Source organism: Phyllobates terribilis, unplaced genomic scaffold, assembly GCF_046119375.1.
Source record: "Phyllobates terribilis strain yellow unplaced genomic scaffold, ASM4611937v1 Scaffold_2__4_contigs__length_985480577, whole genome shotgun sequence".
NCBI classification, from domain to species: Eukaryota; Metazoa; Chordata; class Amphibia; order Anura; family Dendrobatidae; genus Phyllobates; species Phyllobates terribilis.
Genome location: NW_027362762.1, coordinates 436,811,787 through 436,835,546, shown reverse-complemented (window position 1 = coordinate 436,835,546; position 23,760 = coordinate 436,811,787). Strand labels below are relative to the sequence as shown.

The window sequence follows — 23,760 nt, the reverse complement described above, 5'->3', positions numbered from 1 at the left end:
AGTCCTGTCCTGCCCTGCTTCTGCCCGCTGCTCCGGCAGTCCTGTCCTGCCCTGCTTCTGCCCGCTGCTCCGGCAGTCCTGTCCTGCCCTGCTTCTGCCCGCTGCTCCGGCAGTCCTGTCCTGCCCTGTTTCTGCCCGCTGCTCCGGCAGTCCTGTCCTGCCCTGCTTCTGCCCGCTGCTCCGGCAGTCCTGTCCTGCCCTGCTTGTGCTCGCTGCTCCTGCAGCCCCGTCCTGCTCTGTTCTTGCCCACCGCTTCGGGCGTTCCCTCTCTGCTGTGGTTGTCTACCGCATCTGCGGTTCTGTGACCCAGTCTGTACTGGGTCTTAACCTTTCTGTGCTCCAGCCCGTCCTTTCGGCCAGTACCTCCCTGCCTGCATACTCGCCTGTATCCACCCATCTGCATACCTGCCGTGTTTGCTTACATCCACCAGTCTGTGCCAGCCTAACCTGCCTGTTCCAGTAATCCCAGTGTGGGTCAACCCCCGTGTCCGGAGTTTGACCTGGAGTAGCACCTGGTCCCTCTGCCCCGTTTCTCCCTGGTGCACTGGCGTCGTATGCCGTCGTGCCACCTTGGTCGGATCGGCCAGATACTTAGTCACGCCCCTCCAGGCACTCTCCGGTCCATGGTCCAGTGGAACCACAACACCCGCACACGCCAGTTAGTCCGGGCGTGTGCATAACAGCATGCTCAGGCCATGGTTCCCGTTGAGCCCCACGGCCTTCACTCTCTGAGAAGTTTTCCAGTGAATACATGCATTAAAAATAAATAAAATTTTTTTTTTTTTTTCTCAGCTGAGTTCCAGGCGAATTACGCACCCGTCCAGATGGATCTATCTGCTCTCGTTCCTGCGGATCCGCCACGTTACTATGGGGATCCAAGACAAAGTCGTGCATTTGTGGAGCAATGCATGCTACACTTCAAGTTCTACCCTCTATGTTTTCCCACCGATCGGGTTAAGGCGGCATTCATTATGTCTTACCTGGCGGGTGATGCCTTGGAATGGATCAACCCCCTATATGAAACACAGGATCCGATCCTCCTGGACCTAATGGCCTTCCTGGTGGCCTTTCTAATGGTCTTCGATGATCCTAACCCGGAGGCTCCTGCTGAAGCTTCACCTCCCAATATCCCGGAGCAGCCCCGATGGGTAATGTGTGTGGGTAGCGCAATAGTCCTCCAGCCCAATGAGACTACTGCCCACCCAGAATCCTCACAGGGTGACTACGCTTTCCGGAATACTTCTCCCAACCTCAAGAGGCAGTCCAGACATGCTAGACGTAGAGGCAAGCCGTCACGCCAGGGTCTGTCCTCCCTGAGACCTCCTGACCCCAACCTTGAAGTCCCTACTGAAGCTTCATCTCCCTGTATCCTGGAGAAGCCCCAACGGGTAATGTGCGTGGGTAGTGCTCCGGTTCTCCTGGCCGAAGAGACTTCTGCCCATCCAGACTCCACACAGGAGAACTTCCTGCACCCGGCATCAGATGCTTCACCCACTTTAACCGGTGTGCATGTCCAAGGATGCTCCAAAGCTGTGGTTACCTCTGAGTCTGTGCACCTCTACTACCTGGCGGAGGACCCCCTGTTGCCTCCTGAATCCTCCGGGATACCACTCGATGACAAATGGAGAGAGACTTCTCTACACTCGGTACTCGATACTTTGTCCGCTTCGTCCTGTGAGCCTGACAATCGGTACCCCAAAGTGGTAGTTACCCCCGAGTCTCTACACCCCTCCGACCAGGCGGAGGACCTCCAGTTGTCTCCAGAACCCTTCGGGGTGCTACCTGGTAGCGAAAGGACAGAGACTCTCCTATACTCTGTACCTGATACCTCGCTCGCTTCGTCCAGTGAGTCCAACCTAGTGTACTCCGAAGCAGAGGTTACTCCCGAGTCTCTACACCCCTCCGACCAGGCGGAGGACCTCCAGTTGTCTCCAGAACCCTTCGGGGTGCTACCTGGTAGCGAAAGGACAGAGACTCTCCTTTACTCTGTACCTGATACCTCGCTCGCTTCGTCCAGTGAGTCCAGCCTAGTGTACTCCGAAGCAGAGGTTACTCCCGAGTCTCTACACCCCTCCGACCAGGCGGAGGACCTCCAGTTGTCTCCAGAACCCTTCGGGGTGCCACCTGGTGGTGAATGGACAGAGACTTTCCTATATCCTGGATCTGATACCTCGCTTGCTTCGTCCAGTGAGTCCGACCTTGTGTACTCTGAAGCAGAGGTTACCCTTGAGTCTCTACACCCCTCTGACCAGGCGGAGGACCTCCAGTTGTCTCCAGAACCCTTCGGGGTGCCACCTGGTGGTGAATGGACAGAGACTTTCCTATACTCGGTACCCGATACCTCGCCTGCTTCCTCCAGTGAGTCCGACCTAGTGTACTCTGAAGCAGATGTTTTCTCTGAGCCTCTGCACTCTTCTGACCCGGCGGAGGACCTCCAGTTGTTTCCTGAATTCTCCGGGGTACCACCAGATAACAAAGAGACAGTGACTTTTCCTCATTATGTACCTGATAACCCGTCTATTTCTTCCTGTGAGTTTGACAAGATGTACCTCGAAGCAGAGATTACCCCCAAGTCTCTGTCCCCCTCCAACCCGGTGAAGGACTTCCAGTTGTCTCCTGTACCCTCTGGGGTGCCACCTGAAAATATGTGGAGAGAGACTTCCTTGTGTGCTGTTCCTGGTACTCCACCCGTTTCGTCTGTTGCTGAGGATGGCTGGATAGGAGGTAGCATCCTAGCTAACCAGATGAGATCAATTTTTCCTGTGGACAGTGGAAGTGATCTCCTTGAAGTAAACGACTGGTCCTCGAATTCCCTGCGGAAGATTCTGGCAGGCCTGAAGAAGAGGGGGCGTAAGGGGGGGGGTACTGTAACATACCTGGCGGCGTCCTTGCATGGTGGTCCATCTCCCACTGTGCAAGAGCGCGCACTTGATCTCCAGTCCAGAATGTCTCTCTGGCTTCCCTCCTTGCTGTCTGTTTGTCTGTTTTGGCTGCATAGGGCGACGCCCGCTGAACTTCCTGTTTCTTGTACCTTCTGCGGACACGCCCCTGTTGCACCTTCAGCCTATTGCTGTCCATCTTTGGGTATTTATACCACCTTCTTCCTCAAGATGGCGCCTGAGCATTGTGTCCTGTCAGTCGGCTTTTTGTCTCTGACATGCCAGGTCCTATCCTGTTTTCCTGCCTGTTTTCCAGTTCTGTGTCTGAACTGTGGTCTGTTCTTGTGAACACGCTTCTTGCCTGTTCTTTCGCCTTCTAGGGGCCGTATTCCTAGATCTGCCTGTCTGTGCCTTGCGGTATCTGTTCCCGTCTGAACAGAGTCCTGTTTGTGTCTCTGCCTTGCGGTATCTGTTCCCGTCTGAACAGAGTCCTGTTTGTGTCCCTGCCTTGCGGTATCTGTTCCTGTCTGAACTGAGTCCTGTCTATTTCTCCTGTCTTGCAGTATCAGTTCCCGTGTCTGAACTGAGTCCTGTCTATGTCTCCTGCCTTGCGGTATCAGTTCCCGTGTCTGAACTGAGTCCTGTCTGTGTACTCTTGCCTGCTGCCTTTCCTGGAGGCTGTATTTCCAGGCCTGTCTGAACACGCTCCTAGCCTGTTCCTCCCGCCTTCTAGGGGCCGATTACCTAGATCCGTTCCTGTATCTTGTCTGTCCTGTCTGAACACGCTCCTTGCCTGTTCGTCCCGCCTCTCTGGGGGCCGTATTCCCAGACCCGCTCCTGTATCCCGCTGCAGTGTCGGTCTCTTCCGTACACTCAGTTCCAGTCTGAACTCTCTCCTATCCTTTACCTGTTTTGCCTCTATGTCCGTTCCTTTCCTTTTTCTGCAGAGTCTGAACTCGTACCTAACTCCTGCTTGTTGTCTCTGTACTCCCGTTTGTGAGTTTGTGGTCCACTTGCTACTTCACTGCAAATACCCTGTGGGTATCTGGCTCTGCCTTTCCCTTCCTGTCTGTTCCGTGTGAACAGAGCCCTGTCCGTCCTGCTCTGACTCCTTGCTCACTGCTCCGGCAGCCTTGCTCCGCTCTGACCCTTTTGCTCACTGCTCCGGCAGCCTTGCTCCGCTCTGACCCTTTTGCTCACTGCTCCGGCAGTCCTGTCCTGCCCTGCTTCTGCCCGCTGCTCCGGCAGTCCTGTCCTGCCCTGCTTCTGCCCGCTGCTCCGGCAGTCCTGTCCTGCCCTGCTTCTGCCCGCTGCTCCGGCAGTCCTGTCCTGCCCTGCTTCTGCCCGCTGCTCCGGCAGTCCTGTCCTGCCCTGCTTCTGCCCGCTGCTCCGGCAGTCCTGTCCTGCCCTGCTTCTGCCTGCTGCTCTGGCAGTCCTGTCCTGCCCTGCTTCTGCCCGCTGCTCCGGCAGTCCTGTCCTGCCCTGCTTGTGCTCGCTGCTCCTGCAGCCCCGTCCTGCTCTGTTCTTGCCCACCGCTTCGGGCGTTCCCTCTCTGCTGTGGTTGTCTACCGCATCTGCGGTTCTGTGACCCAGTCTGTACTGGGTCTTAACCTTTCTGTGCTCCAGCCCGTCCTTTCGGCCAGTACCTCCCTGCCTGCATACTCGCCTGTATCCACCCATCTGCATACCTGCCGTGTTTGCTTACATCCACCAGTCTGTGCCAGCCTAACCTGCCTGTTCCAGTAATCCCAGTGTGGGTCAACCCCCGTGTCCGGAGTTTGACCTGGAGTAGCACCTGGTCCCTCTGCCCGGTTTCTCCCTGGTGCACTGGCGTCGTATGCCGTCGTGCCACCTTGGTCGGATCGGCCAGATACTTAGTCACGCCCCTCCAGGCACTCTCCGGTCCATGGTCCAGTGGAACCACAACACCCGCACACGCCAGTTAGTCCGGGCGTGTGCATAACAATCAGCAAGTTGAGTGCAGCATTTTTGGCTGCTAAAATCCTCAGTGATCAATTGTTGTCAGTGCTGGCAGCCTGACATTGTATTATTGTATAGCTCCCATTCATATACATGGTCATGCTAAAGGTCCCTGCACACATTAGATAAAAGTGGTTTGAATCTGCTGATTTTGGCAAGATCAGCCAACCATCTAATGTGCATAAGGGCCTATAGACTGCTACCTGACTGATGATGTTGGTGGACATAAGAATCAGGAGGTTGGAATTCAATTGCCCCATCCTTTAATTTGGGGGAGACAAGCTACATCTGCTCTCTTGTAGAAAACACGAGGAATTTGAGAATTTGGCCAACAGTTATGTAATGTGGCCAGATTAAGTCTCCCAGATAAGTTTTTTTTTTCAGTTCTCTTCTGGTTTTAACTTAATAAATGGCTTAAAAAGTTGCCGGATCTATAAAATGGGGGGTCTGTTCAGGTACAGAAACATTATTTTTTTTGTGGAGGAAAAAAGCTAATGGCTAGCTATCTAAAACTTATTTCTGCTGTATTACACTACTGGCCATACCTTGGTTGCTGCCAAAGTAAAAGTAGTTATACTGCTGTGTACAATACTAAACGTCAATGTCAATAAAATGGGAGGCTTATGCCCTTATGTCTGAATTGTATGCCTTCATGTACAATGCAAATTATTGCGTTTACATACTATTAGTTGACATGTTTAGGTGACCACCCAGCAGTGGGAAAACATAGTTTCCGAGAAGCCTGTGTTTAAACACAATTGTGGTTCACAGCCAACGTGTATAATTTCTGGCATCGCCATCTCTACTGTTAAAATTCATTAAGTTATGACCAGTTTATGCTTTTATGAGATATGGATGGTCTTATTACGTTCCAGCTCATTCAAGTGGTGTTCAGTAGCTGTGGGTGGCCTTCAAGCTTACGCCAGCTTTGTGGTGTTTCTAAACGATTGGGTGTAGCTTATTCTTTCACGTTTGTCAAACAAAATGATAATTTACATAAAGTTTAACAAGGATTAAGTTACAAATTCAGCTCACATCAATATATGTGATTTTGACTACAGATATACTGGTTAATCTCAGCAGTCATGCATACTAAGAACATACACAGAAACAGAAAGCTGCCTTACATTTTATGCTACACAATTATTGTGGCTTTTATTTTATCATTTGAATACACAAGGAAGGCATAAGCTGTTCAGGCAGAATTCATAGTAAGTAAAAGTATTAGGGACGCGTAGGAAACAGAGCTTTGTAGGTTGTCATTAATATACTTTATATGCGTGTTTTGCTACCAAGGAGGAAATATGATTTAGAAACAAAACATGTTTTATCATTTTCTGCGCCTTTGAGGTCCTAGTTAAAGAATAGCATTTATTATGTACTATGCCAAAATTCCCCAAACTTTGTGGCCTCTTTTCACATCTAAATAACACTAAATTCCAAGTAATAAACCCTTTTGATCTCCATCATTGGGTATCGCCACAGTGTCATGAGAAGCACATGTCCTTTTGACTTTCTAATTATGAGTCTGTTAGTCTAAAATGATCAATAAGTAAATATGTATCATACAAAAATGAAGTATTACAACTATATACTTGAAACTTTTAAACTTTTTATGATTAGGAACTGCAATAGTAGATGACTAGCTATAGACTATAGCAAATCATCCACAGAGTTTAATTTTAATTCATTATTTTCTCACTAGTTACAATGTATCATTAAGGAAATCATTACCTTATGGTACATTAAAAAAATATATATTTCAATTACATTATATATCTAATTTCCCATTCGTGGTTTGCTAACTAGTGGCTTGTTATCCATTCTACCCTATATTGTCAACCATACAGGCAGGGGTGAAATTGAGCTGACAAAGTGCCTTTTAAGCCCTGCTTACCCAGGACGTTTGTGAGGATTTTACATATAAACCACTACACTAGCCAGATGTCCATGTAAAACTATAAGGGAATCATGAGATCCCAATTACACACTGCAGTCAGAGTCATATGTTTCTGAGTTCCCAATGGGATATTTTCACTTGCACAAAGTTCTAACCCTTACATTTTTGTGGACTCTTTTTTCCCACTGAATCAAATGAAAGGAGGGAAAACAGTACCTCCTGTGTTTCTTTTTTTTTTTTTTTTTTTACACATTTTTGTTTTCATAAATATTTTTTTCACAATAGATATGCTATTAATACAAATACAAAAAATTAAAGAAAAAAAGATGAATAACAGATTTTTAAAGAGAACCTGACAGCTGATACATGGTGCCCAATCCATGTCAGAATATATGAGCCACTGGCTCCATGACTACAGACATGTATGTTTGTCTCTGAAACATTGCGGCATGTCAGAGAAAAACATAGTTAAAGCGCACATGTCAGCAGGATTGTGCTCAGTAAACTACATACACTGTCAGGAAGGTGACATTACACTAATTAATATGATACCTTGGTTGATGAAATCCGTCCTGTGGTTCATTCACTGACCTGCCTGCTATTTTACCTAGCCCTGCACTACTAGATGCATTATATAAAATAGGAGGAAGGTCAGTGAATGATCAGTGAGCTGTCATAGGAGCATACAGATGAATATGTAAGCAGAGCAACAGACAGAGCGCCCCCCACAGGCCGTCCCAGAGCACGAACATATCATTATCTCCAACCTGAAAGTAAAGATTACACAACAACCACAGGCCAGATTTCATCAACCAAGGTATCATTTTAATCAGTGTAATGGCGCCCACCTGACAGTGTATGTGGTTTACTGAGCACAATCCTACTGACAGGTGCGCTTTAAAAAGCATGGAAGACTAGTCAGAGAGGTGGATCCTCGGTGCAGCCGGTGGTGAAACATGTGTCGAGATGCTTTAGTGTCCCACACTCTCAATTAGAATGGCCAAAGGCTTACAGTCATCATTACTATGGAATTATGCTGGTTTGACATCAATACCTGTCAATTTGATTTTTGCTGTGCACGGTAACTGAGATTTCACTACAATATTGCACATTATTATTTTGGAATGATAGGGGTTCCTATGCAACAGTTCTTCCATGCTGCATAGACAGGTCTATGTTACTAGATGATCTGCAGCTTTACTATGATGGGCCTAGATACCAGTGCCATGATATTATATATACCACAGGGGATGTTATTGTTCATTGCTTTCTCTTGTGTCTGTATTATGTCTATGTGTCACGGTGTGATCTATTTATTTGCGCTTTTAGTCCTATAACAATTTATTTGTCTTTTGTCATTCATGTATTTATAAACCTAATATATATTGAGAATTGTTTTTTACTATTATGGTTGATTGTGTTCCCTCTATATCGCTATAGGTGTTTGTGTTGCATTTAGGAGGCCATCAATAAAATCTTTGTTTCTTATGATTTCAGCCATGTATATTTGTCTCTAAAAAGTGTTTCAGAGAAAAATATTCTTAAAAAGAACGGGAGACTAGTCGGAGAGGGGGATTCCTGGCGGCTTTTCCCCACTTGCTGTCAATGACTGACAGGTCTCCCCTTATACTCAAGGACTGCGAGCAGTCAGTGAGAAGTTGCCAGGGATCCACCTGTCCATCTAGTCTCCAGTGCAGCTCGGTCCCCAGCGGCTTTTAAGTATGTTTTTCTCTGAAATATCGTGTTTCAGAATTCAACATAAATGACTGAATTTGTGCAACCAGTGCCTAATACATGGTGCCCGTGGATCTGGCATGTATCAGCTGTCAGGTTCCCTTTAAATTTGTCACAACCATCCTAATCTAAACCCTAAGGCTGTGTGCCCACGATGCGTTTTTTAAGCATTTCTGCAGCGGCAAAAACGCATGGTAGAAGGCCTGCCATGTTCCCCAATGATAATCTGCATGTGCTGTGCACATGCTGTGGAAATTTCCGCTGTGGATTATCATTGCGGAAAAAAACACAGCACTACCAATTATTTTGCAGAAGCGCTGCGTTTTTGCTGCCATTGACTTGCATTGGAACGCATGACATCCGTATCACTGCATCTGTACATGCGGAATCTATGCATTTCAATGTGCGGATGGTACCCGGGTCTGGAGGAGAGGAGACTCTCCACCAGACCGGGGTACCATAGAACCTGTAAAGAAAAGAATAAAATAAAAAATAAATATTATACTTACCTTCTGATGGCCCGCGGTGTGCTTATCTTCGCTTGCCGGCAGATCGCGGTGAAGTGAAGGACCTGCGCTGACGTCATTTAGTCATGTATTGGCAGGTCCTTCAGTGTACCGCGAGCTGCCGGCAAGCCAGGACAGATCGAATAAAGACTCCGGGGGCCATCAGAAGGTAAGTATCATATTTATTTTTTATTTTATTCTTTTTTTACTTATTTTTTTATTTTTTACCATTCTTTACGGCCACACTATATAAATCCATGCCGGTTGCATAGATTTATATAGTGTGACCAAGTTGACAAGCACTTTCCAAGTGATGCTAAAATCGTTTGGAAAGCGCTTGACAACCCGCATGTAGAAATGCAAGTGAAGAACGCTTCACTTCCGCTTGTCCCTGGCAGGAAAAACGCATGTACAATCCGCATGTACAATCCGCATGCGTTTTTTCTGCCAGGGAGATGCAGAAACGCTCAGGAAAAAATCCGGAGCATTTCTGCATCATGGGCACATAGCCTAACTGTACTTTTGCACTTAAAGGGAATCTGTCAACCCCCTGGGACCTATCAGACCTCTAATATGGGCATACAGGTGATAGAAATGTGAATCTATACTTACCTGTATGGCCCATATTAGAGGTTTACTTGCTTTGTAAGGCTATGTGCCCACGTTGCATTTATGAAGCAGAAAATTTCTGCTTCATTTCTGCAAGTCCTCTCCCGGAAAAACGCATGCGGAATTCCGCACGCGTTTATCGCGCATTTTTCACGCGTTTATCACGCGTTTTCCACATGCGGAATTGCCTTGCGTTTTTTATGCATTGGACAAAGGCAATTCTGCATGCGGAAACGCAAAATGAAATGACATGCTGCGGATTTTTGAACGCAGCACAAACGCTGCGGAAAAATCCGCAGCATGTGCATAGAACTTGCGGAATCCCATTGGGGACCATGGGGTGCGGGTTACCAAGCGTTTTACAAGCGTTTCCGCTGCAGAAATTCCGCATCAAAAACGCTTGAAAAACGCTACGTGGGCACACAGCCTAATAGCTTTTTATTAAATTAGTTTTGGCAAGCTTCCCGTCCGGGGGACGCGAAGAAATCCCCTCCTATTAACTTCATTTCCATATCCCTCCCCCCTCCTCCTCTGCAGGTCACAGGGTGAGTCACTCTGCCTTCTGGGCGCCTGAGCACAAGTTTCCTGCTCCACAAGGCTTCACAGACTGCAGGAAGAAGGGCGCCTTCCGTACAGGGTAAATTGCGCAGGCGCGGAATCCAGCCGGGAACTGCACATCACAGGACCCTGTGACGTGCAGGGGAGGGGGGGGGGATATGGAAATTAAGATAATAGGCAGGAATTTCTTCACGTCCCCCGGACGCGAAGCTTGCCAAAACCAATTTAATAAAAAGCTATTACAAAGCAAGTAGACCTCTAATATGGATCATACAGGTACGTATAGATTCACATTTCTATCACCTGTATGCCCATATTAGAAGTCAGATAGGTCCCAGGGGGGTGACCGATTACTTTTAAATGCCATGTGGTAGTGTAGTTATTGTATAATGACAAAAACATTACCATCTCTATAATATTGCAATATTCTTATAACAAACAGTTTTCATTTTGCATAATAGTGTATTGTAATACAATGTTGTCTTTGTAATCTAGTATTGTGAATTTCACTGCATGATTTTTGGCTCATCCCTTCTTCACATTGTAGCCTGTTAACAGCCATTTACTATTCCCAATCCATGATGAAATGCTAAAAATATGATACATGGACAACCTGCCAAGGGAGAGGTCACAAGTCATAAAAATAATGCTGTGTTTGAAAAGGTATTACTGGTTGCCATGCATACATATGTGTGTGCGTCATGTTATTTCATCTCGGCTATTACTGTGTGCAGAATAGAAATGATTTTCAATCACTTGGCTTGCTGTTCTGTAAATTGAGCTCCTCCTCTTCTACACAAGACAGTAGACATTCAGTTCAGGCAATGGACATTACAAGTAAACATGATCAAAAACTTGGTTGCTCCATTGAACAGTAACTATGCAATTTAAAATAATGATTAGAAAAAATGTAATTATCTGATCTTAATTTAGGCGGCTAATATTCCTTGTAAGCTACCAGTATATGACCAGAGAACAAAGACCTGTCTGTGTAGACTCTTCAGATCCTTAACACATGTAAATATTTGCTTAGTCCATCAATACATTCTTCTTTGAATAATGAAATGACGTAATGCAGACTAGGTCACATCAATTTCTTGGACACCTGTGAACTATTTTATTAAATAAGTATCTTACAACTACTCAGTGGCAGACAGAGACAGAAGAGGGCCTCTGTGCAAGAACAGTACATGGGCCCTTTCCCATCTAATAGCCTTATAATGCGCAATTCCACCTGCTTTGGAGCTAGAAATGAGCCTCCTTACCTCTTCGGCCTCAGCCCCTGTGAGGTAGTGACCGGAACAGTCATGCACCTCTTCCCTCCTTGCGCACAATGTAAAATACTCTGTTTATTATATGTATATAAATACACATGTGAAAGTTGTCGGACGTGTTAACTGCAGGGTTAGTGTAGGTTTAGGTAGATAGATTGGGGTAGTGCAGAGGCGAGCACTTTAAGAGAGGAGATAGTTAAGCTAGGAAATAGTTAAGGAATTGGGAGCTGCTCAGTGTGGGAGGAGCAGGGCAGCTTAGAGAAGGAGAAGCTCCTGTTTGAGGGCAGTTGTTGCAGGACCAAGGGAACAGTAGGAGCACGGTTGGTCGAGCAGCAGAGAACCGTCGGCCTAAAATCTGACACAGGCTGTCACATAACGTTTGGGACCACAAGAGGTAGCTGTGAGGCTTCCTCCAAAACCTTCCAGAGTGGAGGATCAGACGGACGGGGATTAGTCCAGAGAAGGCTGTGCGAGACTCACAAGGCTGCAAGTGTCTTGAGCACCTCCAGGGCCAAAGCAGCCAGCAAAGAAAGGGAAAGCTTTAGATGGACAGACAGACGGACGGTGAATTAAGAACATATGCTGTGTAAAGAACTGTAACCCTGACAACGCAACTGTCCATCCTTGTATGCTCTGCTACGTTGAATTGAAAACTGAAAGTAAAGTTGTTTTTTACAAAAAGGAGTGGAAGTCCTTTAGTGTGCAGGTGGCGGTCCCTGAAGGAAAAGGATCACGGATTGAGGAGACCTGCAACCAAAATGTAAGTGCCATTCATCACAAGCACAACACGGGAAGATTGCGACACTTTTCTTTGTCTGGGAGCCGGGGTGAAGGAACACAGAATTCCCTCGCCATCACAGCCACCCTAGGTCCCTTACACGCCTGCACCAATGATATGTCCTCCCCTGTAACTACTGCTACATACAGCAACCAAGAAATGTAGGGCATAACTTAGGAATGCCTAGCTAGAATGGCCTATCTCCACCATTGACTATCCATCACCCTCCATTATTTTAATATCTTTACTCAGAGTACCAACACAAAACACTATGTAAATGGCCATATCTGCCTCTTTATTAAGAGTATACATAACAAGCTTGCATATAACTAAGAGTATATGCAATATATACCCATAGCAAGAGGGTGTTTGAAGATCCTCCTTATATTACCAGCATCATCAGCACCTCTTCTTTTCCCTCGGCTGCACTGAGCAAATTAGAGGCACCTCCCATTGCATGTTGCACCAAATGAATGGCCTGCTGAGTACCCAGTAGGGCAGAGGCACAGCTCCTCCTTCCTCCTCCTCCTTCCTCCTCCTCCTTCTACCTACTTGGAATCTTATCAGTAGTAGCTGTCATCTCCTATCTCAGTAATGGGAAAGTCTGTCTTCACCGAATACAGATTTTACCTCTGCATTGAGAATTTTGACAATTTCTGATCAATTCTGTCAGAGAAAGAAGCAGACCTAGATTTTATAAGATATATTTCAAATGTTGCTTATTTTATGTATACTATTGATTTATGAAATAAAAATTAAAGCGACGGTTACTCTTTAAGGTGTACGGAGCAATAATAAGGTTGCATACATGAGACTTTACACTTTGGCATTTTTAGTCAAGGTGATAAAAATCTTTTGATCCATTTTAGAATTGTTACTTATTTATGGTGAAGTTGCGGAACACTAACAACCAATATGGTGGCCACAACAGGAGGTTAATCTCAGCTTTTTCTGAACATAAAACATATAGAGTGTTGGGTATGTATCACTGTAAAAATAAGCAGATCTGCCTTTAACTTTATTTAACTTATAGTTGGCTTCAGGGTTTATACAGTCTCGTAAATGTGTGTAATGTACTTTTTTGTCAGGCTTATCAGTAAAAAATAAGAATAAGAACATACATGATGCCGTATGTTGTAAATTTAACTCTATTATCCAAAACATATTAAAAGCAGAATTAAATTTATTGCAACAACTTTGTTATAATGCCATATATTAAAAAACATTTTGTCCTGTAGGGTGCGTTTTTAATGTAGAGGGGAAGGAAAGAACGTGGGTAATCTATGAGTAATATATTTGAGCCCTCAAGAAATATGTTAAGGCTCAAGGTGACTGAAAATAACTAAAGGCAGAACTTTCAGCTTAATGCATATGCTAGAATCTGTACAATTATATTGTAGAATTAGATTCCAATTTATAGTGTGTCTTAGCTAAATTCCTAATTAATAAAGATATAATGCTTATCTTAGCTCTACAACGTTTGGTTTCTGTCACAAATATATGCTTTCTGTTATATTCCACATGAAACATCTAGGCTTGGTTGACACATCATATATTATGTCCCTACTTGTTTTTTATCTACATTTTTCTTAAAAACTGGTTTAAATCACAGTTAATAGATATGTATGGATATAATACAAATAAATAGCTGTAGAAATAAATTAAATTTAGAAAGACTAAGCAGGCACATTGTGGCTTTTATTCATCATTTTTCACCCTTCGCATAGCACATGTACTGTATATAATTTAGTGATAACTAATAAACAAGGACCTGTTATGAGAAAAGCTAACATTTAGTGGGGCCATTGGGTGATTTGAATGAATTATTTTTCCAGGTATATTTGTGATCACTACTGTTTTTGTCTTTTTTTGTCTGTCAAACTCAATGTCTGAACCTTGTTCATGACCATATTACAATTCCCTACAATCCATAACCTACATAGATTCCAGGGGCAGACAGAAGCTTCTTGCTGCTTTGTAAGTAGAGATGAGCAAACCCGATCTGCAAAGTTCGGGGTTCGTACCGGACACCTAGTGTCCGCTGCTGAACTCCGAACACGAGCTTCTCCAGGAAGTCTGTTTTACAGTTCGGGAAGGAGAGAGAGAATTTTACAACACCAAAGTTCGGGTCCACATTGACTCTTATGGGGTTTGAGTTCTGGTTAAGGTTCAGGAAGAGATCTGATACCCGAACTGAACTTTAGACTATAGTTCAGTCCTGACGAACCCGAACTTCCACGGGTCCACTCATCCCTATTTGTAAGTGAAAGTGGCTCCCTTACATCTCGGGTCCCTGTGCAGCTGCACAGGTTATACCAATGGTATGTCCACTCTTGATAGTCATAATTAAAGATGAGCATATCACTTTGTGTAATCCCGGTCTATGGTCCAGGTCAGTGCTCTCTGGCTGTTGACAGGAGGTGTGCGAATTCCCCGAGCTTCCCGGGTTCCCTAGTATGTCATCTGTGCGGCGCACAGGTGGCATTTTGCCAGCTCTGCTAGTAATAAGCCGAGACTTGGATCCTGGAAAGTAAGAAAATTTGCATGGCTCCTGTCAACAGCCACAGAAGAGTGACCTGGACCATAGTCTGGGGTTGCGAGAAACGACCTGCTCATCTCTAGTCATAATATACAGTATGTCACCTATATAAGTCAATGGTTCTATTCTACTTACATACAATATGCCTCTGATTTCATATAGAATCCAATACGCAAAATATTTGCTCCATGAAGACTCATATAGGTATTCTCCTGTAGATGGGTTTCTTCTAGGATAGAATATCTCCGTAATGTGGCGCCGTTTGAGGACATTAAACCTCCATTTGCTACCATACAGGCTTCATGCACAATGCAGGACCCCTTAATGTTTTATTTTTAAGTAGCATTGGGGTCTTGGCCCTAGTATCCTGGAAACCTGAACAGTGTTTTTCTCATAATCTATAGGGACATTTTTTTTGCATAGTTATAAATTAATTATTTGTCATACAGAGACATGATGGTGAATGAAGAACGTTAAGTAGCGCTGTGTATATAACTTGGACAATTGCACAATGAATAGTGTGATTCTCAGAATACTACATCATGGGTTCACTGCTTTGCCAATAGAAGTCATGAGTTATAGACTGCAGAGAAAGTATTACCATGGGCATTACCAAATCTGCCATTCACAGCTATAACACTTTAAGTATATAACTTATGGATATTAGAGTTTCAGCTCTCACTCAGATAGGTTTTTATATTGTCAGAAAGTGTATAAAAGTAATAATAACTGAGAAAGGAATGAAAAGTTCATCTGGTGTACCTGTCTGGGTGATGTCACCAGGATTAGCAGGATCTATGGGTTTTGTTAGATGGGATTGTCAGACTGCTGCAGCACAATGACTGGCTACAGGCTGGAGTGAGACCGGAATATGACTGCTGATTCTGTTAAGTGGCTGAGATTTTCCCTAGCTGATGGGATCAACCAGAAAAACAAAAGCAAAGCTGCTCCCAGCAGTTTGATGAAAGGAGTGGAGAATGATGATCTAAAGCCTATAAAAAGCATTGGGGACACATTGCTGGAGGTAGAAAATAGAAAAATGCAAACAGTAAATAGCTATCGTCACCCCTAGACAATCGAATTAGCGGGGCTGATGAGGACACACCATGAAAATGTGATCAGCCTTTCTATAAGAAGCACCATGAATTTTAAATAAGATCCTCATTTATCATAATTCGATCCTGAAAACCTTTATTAAATAACATTTGCAAGTTATTTCAGTAGTAAGAAAAAAGAAGACAATTCAATTCGCAGCCAGATCCTTGACCCATGCTTATACAATATCAGACATACTACCTTTTTTATAGCTGTAAAATTTAACAGACACATGTTCAACTTGTCTGTATACCAATACTGTATGTATGGGTATATTGACATGTGGAGGGTACAGCTGATTACATATTATTTTAATACCGCCACATATTCCATGGTGCATAAACTGCAATCAAATTGATCTTGGTTCCCATCAGAATCCAAAAATTAATCAAATCACATCTTATTGGAAACAAATTAACCTAAGCATGTTGTTACAGAAGAAAACAAAAATACCTATCTGAAAACACAAAAGTTTGCCATGAAAGCCAAAAGTACTAACCACTGCACCTCGGTACCCACACTATACTTTTACAATCTGGTCCTGCCCGGTACCGATCTTAGAAACCACTACAGTGAGAATGAACATTATATATTTCCAGCATGATGATCCATATTATTTTTATAATGAGCTGGTATATGTAAAAAGCTCTCCGTCAGTTGTACTCAATAATAATAATGAACCCCTTTAGGCACATAACAAATGTGAAAGATCCAGCACACAATGGCACTTCCAGAATAAAATTCTTGTTTGTTTCTCCATGTTAAAGGGGTTGTTCTGTTTTAACTTTTATTGCACCACATGATCAGAAATCTATAAAGTAACAAACTAAGCTTTTACTTACCCTCATGGGTGCAGCATCAAAGCCAATCACTGGGCCCAGCACACTCGTCATCAATTCAGTCGATCAACAAAGACTAGAGCAGCGGGAGAGAGGCAGCACTGGACCCATGGATGGTGAGTATTTTATACTTATGAGGCTATAGAGTAATAAAAGCTAGGCGGACAACCCCTTTAAGACATCTATAAGAACCCACACAGTTGACCCAGTAGGCACTTCAGTGGATCATCCTGGGCACCTTAATAAAGTAGTCATTTTACAAGTATATTTTCCATTGGTAAAATAAATAATTAGCTGGAATAGTTCCTAAAGCTGTATAAACTGTTATGTACTTCTTCGTTTTCTTCACCATTCAGACACATACGTCAGTTTTTGTTTCATGGGTGGACATATCAGTGGTGCAACCTGTGCAGCCACACAGGGGCCCAAGAGGTGAGGGGGCCCATTTCCAGCTCCAAAGCAGGTGGAATTGTGCATTATAATGAGCTATTTTACTACAAAGGGCCAATATATTCTGCTTGCACAGGGGCCCTCTTCTGTCTCTGTCCGCCAGTGTCATAATCACATCTGTGAATTATTCAGAACGGTTCATAGCATTTCACTAGATCATTCCAAGTCATCAAGGAATGCGCTAGAGATGTTTGTGAAAGGCTTTGCCTTCTTTATAGTTGTCTAGAAGCCATCCAAATAAGAAGCTTAGAAGGGCGGGTGAACAGAGGAGCATCCTGGCAACTATTAAAGGGAAAACAAGCTCATGTTTACTTATATCGGCTTTCAGAGCTCAACAAAAGTCTTAGCAGTTGCTGAAGTTCACAAACTATTCTGCACACTTCCTAAATATACATTTTTCCAAATATGCCTACCTTTTTACCCAATTACTTGCAAGTATATGTTGCGGTTACACAATACCTAAAATGTAAAGGCCCCGTCACACATAGCGACGCTACAGCGATCCCGACAACGATACGACCTGTCAGGGATCGTTGCTGCGTCGCTATGTGATCGCTGGTGAGCTGTCAAACAGGCAGGCTCACCAGCGATCAGGGGAGCAGCGACATCGTGGAAAGAATCTTTCCACGATGTCCTGCTCCTAGTTACCAGCCTGCTGAAGCAGGAGCAGGCAGGTAACCATGATAAACAGCGGGTTACTAGGGGCACACGCGCAACTAGTAACCCGTTGTTTATCATGGTTACCACTCTGCTACGGGGAGCGGGAGGTTACCGCTCACCGTAGCAGAGTGGTAACCATGATAAACAGCGAGTTACTAGGTGCGCGTGTGCCCCTAGTAATGCGCTGTTTATCATGGTTACCAGCCTGATCGCTGGTCCCGCTGGTCACACAGAGTGATGTGTGCTGACCAGCGGGAGGGCAAAGACCAAAAAATGGTCCAGGACATTTTGCAGCGATCAGCGACCTCACAGCAGGGGCCTGATCGCTGCAAAGTGTCACACATAGCGACATCGCTGGTGAGGTCGCTGTTGCGTCACCAAAACCGTGACACAGCAGCGATCTCGCTAGCTATCTCGCTATGTGAGACGGGGGCTTAACTGGTCAACCTCCAGCTTTTTCTACTGTACATTTATCTTTGTTAAACAAAAACCTTGTCAAAAAGATAAAGCCTCCATATATATCCCTCAAATGTCTTCTATACCCACCAGTACTTCTACATTAAAAAGGGAGGCCACCAAACTGTGTCACCTTCTGCTCCTGCTGATAGGCAACAGCATATACAAATTGTATTTTGATTAAAAAACTAAACTTATAAAAATCTACTTAGAAAGTAGTATTGCTTTACATATGTTTTGATGCCTAAGCCATTCGTTTGCTTCATTCATTTCTATAACTTACCTGCACTATGCTCACTGGGTCCCACTGGATATACTTTCCAACAACATAAAGGGAATTACTCCTTAAAATTCCATTCCTCTGCCTCACAGATAAATCACTTATTAAGGGTGTACTGATATATCCCATTAAAACAATGATTTGTCTTGCCAGCATGAAGCCATTCACAATGATACAGGACGCTTATAATGTATATACCGTATATTCCGGCGTATAAGACGACTTTTGAAGACTGAAAAATCTTCTGTCTAGTCTGGGGTCGTCTTATACGCCGGTAATGCTTTTGAACTTTCAGAAATTGACATGCGGGGATACTCTGGGGGTGTTAATAAGCTGCCGTGGCCGTATCCCTGCCATGTCGGAGTTAATATAAGGTGGAGGGAGTTAAAATACGGCGGCGGTAGGTCCAGACAGTCAGCGCTTCTGTGCTGAAACTGACACATCGCTGCGTATTCCCAGCTCCGGACACAGCGCAGGGCTTCTGTGCCGACAGCTTTCACTTGTCACAGAAGCGCTGCGCTGTGTCCGGAGCAGGGAAGTTCGCATCGCTTCTGTGACAATATATGAAAAGCCGGCAATTCAGCAGCGGCATAAGCCGGCACCCGACAATTTAGAATAGAAAGAATAGAGCTTCACACATAGATTAGATAGATAGAAACATGTCAGTCACATATATATGAAGTACAGTGACAGTATTGCTTACTGTACTTGTCATTTAGTGTAAAGGATTTATTAAAACAAATAATAGTGTTTTCATGCACTGTCTCTTTAAAAAAGCCGGCCGGCAATTCAGCAGCGGTACCCGACAATTTATAACAGACAGAATAGAGCTTCACACATAGATTAGATAGATAGAAACATGTCAGTCACATATATATGAAGTACAGTGATAGTGTTGGTTACTGTACTTGTCATCTAGTGTTAAAATAAAGGATTTATTTAAAAAAAAATTGGCGTGGGGTTCCCCTTAATTTTAGGCTCTAGCGGAGGTTAAGCAGACAGCTGGGGCAGATGTTTGAAGCCTGGGAAGGGGGTAATACCCACGGAGCTTCCCAGGCTACTAATATCAGCCCCCAGCTGAATACCTAGCCTTTACTAGCTATTAAAATGGGGGACCCCCCAAAAAAAATGACGTGGGGTCCCCCCTAATTTAATAGCTAGCAAAGGCTAGGCAGACAGCTGGGGGCTGATATTAATAGCCCAGGAAGGGAGCCATGAATATTGGCCCCCTCCCAGGCTAGAAACACCAGCCGTCAGCCGCCCCAGAAATGGCGCATCCATAGGATGCGCCAATTCTGGCACTTAGCCTCGCTCTTCCCACTGCCCTGGTGCGGTGGCAGGGGGTAATAGGGTTGGGGTTGATGTCAGCTTATAATGCCAGCTGACATCAAGCCCAGGTTAGTAATGGAGAGGCGTCTATAAGACACCCCCATTACTAACCCCATAGTAAAAGTTAAAAAAAACACAAACACCCAGAATAAAGTCCTTTAATTGAAATAAAGACACAATTCTTTATTGTTCTAAATTAAACCATACTTACCGTCACGCCCATTCCAGCTGAAGCCAACGATCTCCTGCAATAAAAGAAAAATAATAAACCAACATCATCCTTACCTTTCCATGGTTCCCACGACAGCTTCAGCTCTGCTACATCGAGATGACAGGCTGGACCGCAGCAGAACGCCGCCATCCAGCCTGTCATCCCGCAGACACTGAGAAGCGCAGGCATGCTTGCGCTCCTCAGTGTCTCGCTGTGACGGCATCCAGATGAGCCGACAATGAACTCAGCTCACCTCCTGGACGTCCGTCACTGACAGCGTGGGAAACTTCTACTGCGCATGCGGGGAGCAGGAGAATTTTCCCACGCTGTCAGTGACGTGCATGAGGTGAGCCGAGTTCATTGGACATGATCTCGGCTCATCTGGATGCCGTCACAGTCAGACACTGAGGAGCACAAGCATGCCTGCGCTTCTCAGTGTCTGCCGCATGGCAAGCTGAACGGCAGCGTTCTGCTGCGGTGCAGCCTGTCATGTGAATGTAGCAGAGCTGGACCGGTCCTGGGAACCATGGAAAGGTAAGGATGAGGTTGCTTTATTATTTTACTTTTATTGCAGGAGATCGTTGGCTTCAGCTGGAATGGGCGTGACGGTAAGTATGGTTTAATTTAGAACATTAAAAAATTGTGTCTTTATTTCAATTAAAGGACTTTATTCTGGGTGTTGTGTTTTTTTTAATTACTTTACTAGAAATTCATGGTGGTCATGTCTAATATTGGCGTGACCCCATGAATTTCGGGCTTAGGGCCAGCTGATAATGCCAAGCTGGCCCTAACCCCTTTATTACCCAGTGAGCCACCGCACCAGGGCCCTGGATGAGTTGGGTACAGCGCCAGAAGATGGCGCTTCTATGAACGCGCCATTTTCCGGGGTGGCTGCGGACTGCAATTTGCAGCGGGGGGGGCCCAGAAAGCTTGGGTCTCCCTGCGCTGCAGATTCCAGCCCCCAGCTGCCTAGTTGTACCTGGCTGGACACAAAAATAGGGCGAAGCCCCACGTCTTTTTTTTTTAATTATTTCATGAAATAATTAAAAAAAAAAGGGCTTCCCTATATTGTTGTGTCCGGCCAGGTACAAATAGGCAGCTGGTGGTTGGGGGCAGCCCGTTCCTGCCTGCTGTACCTGGCTGGACACAAAAATATGGCGAAGCCCACGTCAACATTTTTGGGAAAAATTAATTACAAAATTAATAATAATTTAGGGACTGCATCTTTATTAACCCCTCAATTGTCATTTAGTGTTAAAATAAAGGATTTTTTAAAAAGAAAATTGGCGTGGGATCCACCATCATTATAGTCTCTAGCGGAGGTTAAGCAGACGGCTGGGGCAGATGTTTGAAGCCTGGGAAGGGGGTAATACCCACGGAGCTTCCCAGGCTACTAATATCAGCCCCCAGCTGAATACCTAGCCTTTACTAGCTATTAGAATGGGGGACCCCCCCAAAAAATGACGTGGGGTCCCCCCTATTTTAATATGTTTATGAGTGACAGTTTTCCTGCTATATACCTGCATGTCATAAGAATTTAAATTAAAAAAGGACCATGTTAAATTCAAATCTGTTTTTTTTTAATTTTTACCGGTGTTTGGTATGCGTTGGAAAAGGGGTAGTCTTATACGGTGAATATATCCTAAACTCTATATTTTAACAGGAAAGTAGGGGGGTCGTCTTATACACCAGGTCGTCTTATACGCCGGAATATACGGTACTTCCTTTGTTTTGTCTACAGTAAATCTATGATGATTCCTAGTAAAAAGAAAACCAGAATAATAGTCCTATCTGACGTTATCTATCCAGTTTCCTCACAGCCGATTGCATACATCTTATCACAAGTTCACAGTGTCTTTTGGGTTTGAGTAAATGCTATAGACACAGCCTGCTCTCCAAAGAATAAGATACCTCTTCCCTTTTTTAATTCCATCTGATACTGGATCAAGATGCAACATATGATTATTGTGAATGAGTACATTGCCTACAACCTAGAACAGGGCAAAACCTGCAGCCCTGGATGCCTCATGCATCAGGAGAATGGGGTCTCTTAACCCATTTGGCACTTCCGAAAGTAGTATGTAAATTAGACAGGTGGTCTTCCGTGTCTGTGCTCGCTCCACTGTAGTTTATGAGACTTCTGAATCATTAGGCATTAACAAAATACCCAGGATCTATTGTACAGAGAGCCATGTGCATGCATGACCTCTTCCTCTTCAAGGCCTATTTACAAAGGTTTTTACGAGGCTTTAGAAGTAGATTTTACTGGAAATCCATATAAAAAAATATTTTTTTTATAATTTGAATTATTAATCAAATACTCTGAATAAATTTCCTATTAATTTTACTGCAAAATGTTCAAAATAACATGAAAAAAAGTTTTGTGTGCACGAAAAGATCTTTTCCCATTAAAATCAGTTGGAAACTTATTCAAGGGGTATTTGATGCGGTTTTTGATGTGTATTTAAGAGCAGAATCTCGTGAAAAAAACCTCACTGTGAACATAAAATTAGCGTGCTGATTTCAGACATTTATGGTATATTACCTTTTGATATGCCACAAATGTCACAGAAGGTAATACCTGTCACGGGTGTGTCAGAATGACAAACAGTTGGTTGCAGGAGATCTCTACGTTTGGCATTACAGACACCTTCTTAGAGGCTTGTCTCTTGGACCCAGCGGCTACCTTCCTCTGGCTAATTAACACCCTGGCCTGGGGGTATAAATACCTGCTGTCTGCTAGAGGGAGGTGCCAGCGGTACTCACATTACCCCTTGTGAAGGCTCAGAGCAAGTGCATTACTTCTTCCTCTCTGGAGCTATGAGGACGAGTGTTCATCTCTCTGAAGTCGACTAAAGCTAAGCTGTCTTCCCTTGTTTGTTCCCCCTTGTTGTCTTTAGTTGTCAGTGAGGATCGACTAGCGCTCATCCTCCTCCCTTCCCTAGCCAGGACCTAACGCCAGGGAAAGACAGGGCAAGGTTCGCGTGTGGCGATTGGTGAAGAAGAACCAATATAGGGATGTTAGTGGAGACAAGGTAATATTGGATCAGCCTACGAGGTCTCCACTTCCCCCTTTCCTTAGTGTCTGGGTTCCCTTTCCCTCTTCCCCTTGTGTTGCACTAAGTCTTTCCCATACCTTGCGTGACAATACCCCTTTAATTTTTAGTGCGGCCTCGGATTGCTTCAGTATGAAAATGTGGCTCTTGAGAACATATATATGCTCAACTGAGTGCTATCAATGTGTATGGCTATCTGAAAACACAGCATTAGATGGGTATCTACTGTGTAGACTGTTACTCCAAATTCTGCCATTAAATATCCGATCCCTTGTTACAAGGGGGAAAAAAAGTGTTAGATTTGTCAACAATGGTTTATCTCTATTTTCCTATTGAAATCAACATGCACATTTTCTAAAAGTATATATCTTCTGTCTATACTATAGTTCAATAAATAGAATTAGATTGCTGTCCCATTTCAACATGCTTTATTTTATTATTGTTCTGACCCAAAAAGGAAAACAAGTGACAAACATTCATCTAAATAGTAATTTTGTGACGTTCTATTCTTCTAGTCTGCTGGACTAAGACAATGTGTATTTTTGGTAAAAGGTTCATAAAGGTAGATAACTTTTAAAACACTACTATATTAGTAATTATGCAAGGGCAAATAAAAAATGTAACTCC

The 23,760-nt window shown here is 44.3% G+C and overlaps 1 protein-coding gene across 3 annotated transcripts in view; it reads left to right on the top strand.

Moving 5' to 3' along the window:
* The window catches only part of NHS (NHS actin remodeling regulator), a 266,748-nt gene that overhangs the window by 141,020 nt on the left and 101,968 nt on the right, over window positions 1–23,760 (top strand). The window contains exon 1 of one of the 3 annotated variants that reach the window (XM_073665386.1): window positions 11,728–12,200. The exons of the other annotated variants lie outside the window; for them this stretch is intronic. The gene's annotated coding sequence lies outside the window, so the exon portion shown is untranslated. Of the gene's footprint in view, window positions 1–11,727; window positions 12,201–23,760 lie in introns of those variants that run through there. 3 annotated transcript variants of the gene reach the window in all.